The sequence below is a fragment of the Salmo salar genome, chromosome 28, assembly GCF_965601325.2.
Source record: "Salmo salar chromosome 28, fSalSal1, whole genome shotgun sequence".
In the NCBI taxonomy this organism is placed as follows: domain Eukaryota; kingdom Metazoa; phylum Chordata; class Actinopteri; order Salmoniformes; family Salmonidae; genus Salmo; species Salmo salar.
This window is the reverse complement of record NC_138318.1, coordinates 32,974,680-32,977,344: the sequence shown is the minus strand read 5'-3', so window position 1 is coordinate 32,977,344 and position 2,665 is coordinate 32,974,680. Positions and strand designations below refer to the sequence as shown.

At 39.2% G+C, this 2,665-nt stretch overlaps 1 non-coding gene across 1 annotated transcript; it reads right to left on the bottom strand.

The window, feature by feature from the left end:
- Positions 1-442: 442 nt before the first annotated feature.
- Positions 443-558, bottom strand: LOC123731493 (U5 spliceosomal RNA). Its single transcript, XR_006762646.2, has one exon. It is a non-coding gene; the product is annotated as a U5 spliceosomal RNA (small nuclear RNA).
- Between the last annotated feature and the right edge of the window lie 2,107 nt (positions 559-2,665).

The window sequence follows — 2,665 nt, the reverse complement described above, 5'->3', positions numbered from 1 at the left end:
CCCCCCCACCTCACCACCCACCCCACACACTTCATAGCTACTGCTACACACATAATGTACACATTGCCTGCACCAGTGGTTCTCAACCAAGGGTACTAGGACCCCTAGGGGTACTTGGCCTATCCACAGGGGGTACTTGAAAAGACTCATGAGTCCATAGACTTACTGATAAAATGCACGAGTGGTTACTTTCAGTTGGGGGTGCAGTAACTGAAAAGGTTTGGGAACCAGTAGCCCCACACCTACCACACATTCTCTAACCAAATTGGATGAAGATGCCCCTGCTTTCAAATGAAAGTAACCATTTTCGACCACTCCCTCTATTTTTCTCGCAACATATAAATACTGCAAATGTCTACATACAAGGTGTCCAAATGGATGGGATACCCGATGTCACGCAATCCTCTACCATGCCAATTTGATTTATTTTACACGTGTAGGAAGCCCAGCCGTGAGGCAGGGCATCAAAAAATTAGTTGATACTCATAATGTTCCTCTCCACGGAAATCTTTAGTAAAAGGCGAAAGATTTATGCGATCTGAAGAGAAACCAGAGTGTACTACCGATTGTACGAAACCGTTCCGACCGACTTCTCGGCCTTGCTATTCACAGTCATGGTTAAATTAAAAACAAAGCAAAGCTCTATAGTGCGGATATATCACACACATACATTACCGTTCACCACTGCGAATAAATAGTGAAGTTTGACAAATGTCAATGCTTTGTAACTTCATGAATTCTTCACATACACGAAATGCACGCTGGGCATTATAGAAATAACTTCCTGGTTTGACCCATTAATTGTAAAAAGTATTTAATCTGCAACGCCAGTGTAATTTCAGTAACTAAGAAGAGCAATGTTGGCGTAACAGTTTAGCTACCATCAAAAGTCTACTATGAAAATTGGAAACGATGTTACATTTATTTATATTTGCCGACGGGACGAAATACAAGGCTTCTACATGGAGCATGCGCCGTAGAGACCAGCAAGCAACTTCTTCACAAGCCAGGCGAGAAGCAAGGAGCGGTGGGGTGGCAAAGATGATATTCAAATCGGCATGTAATCGCTGGATTTTACACAATTGTATGTAACCACTGTCTGCAACAATGTATCATGATGAAAACGTTTTGGTGTAAAATATTCTAGCAACATGTCTTAAATTGTTTGACCTTTGGATTGCTCAGCTACTGGTGATCAGTGGCGATTTTAGCATGTAAATCTTAATTGCGCAAAAATAAACCTTTTTTTTTAGATGCAAAGCCACTACACACCATTTTATTAGGCCTATGTGGTCGAAAAAGGAAGGACAATACAAATCACGAAGAATCCACTGTTATTGACAATATACCGACGCACAGACAGCGCATTGAGCAAACAAAACAACCATCGCAATATCAACTGAAATTACATGGGTCTATTACTGAACTTTTTGTTGAAAACAAAAATATTTGAATGGGAAGACTGTCACTGGCAAACATGGTTACAGACCCAACAGCATTATATAGTATCTCCTCCTCGTGGAGAAAAGCACATGATATTATTATAATACACAAAGTAAGCAAAACAATAAAATCATTCCAACATTGCCTAAAATAAGATACAAATGATAAGCAATATAACAATTGAGATGTACAAACTATGGCATAAGGGAACGATGAGTGGATGAGAGTGAAGCCGTCATATTGATTAAGACATTAATTAGTGAGTAGTCGATATAGCCATTTGTTCAGCACTTTTGAAATGTACAGCGACAGAATTCAGAACATGGGCCATTCTTACAGTATTATTCTCCCTGTACACCAAGTCAGAACCGTAGGATAAATAACAGGGGCATATAAAGCAAACAATGAAATCTCTTACAATATTCGATGATGACATTTCTCTAAAATAGGCTATAGGCTACATGTGCACCACCGAGTCAGAACAGTAGGCTAAATTGTGATGGGGAGCAAGACCAAATTCTTCGCCTGTGGGAGGCGGTAAGGAGGCGGTAAAAAAGTTCAGCATTTCTCAACATTTCTCGAATGCTGGGTGACCAATCACATTGAGATGTGAACCTCCGCTATCATAGCTGGTTGTATTGACCTCAAGACACTGAATGGCATCAATGAAGCCTATGGATTGATTTGAATATAATAACTTTATTGTTCCAAGGATGCTAGTGGTATATACATGTAGTTATTACCAAGCGTGAGATACCCACATTGTAGCCTGTACATTGAATTAAATTCACTGATCATGTACTCTACCTTGGCAAATAAAGGTGCGGTTCAGGTATGAATGTCTGTGAGACATTATTTTTCAGTTATATCCGATACCAGGAGTATCAAACTCCAGTCTTAGAATGATGCTGTGTCTGCATGTATGTATTACAATTATACACTTCAACAGTGTTTACCAATCTTGGTACTAGGACATCAATGATTACACATTGTAACTGCAGTAGACTAGAACACATTATTTAACTAGTTAAAGGCTGATTTGAAATTCATATATACGGGACCAGCATTTTCTTAAACAGTACACTACACTTCCTTTGCATCATGTAAATATTCAAAAACAGGTTCATCTCACCATCTCATTTTCTTCATCTGATCTGATCTGAGGACACAGGAGTGTTTGTGTTTCATTGAGCATAGTGTTTCATCAAATGAGATTTCAACC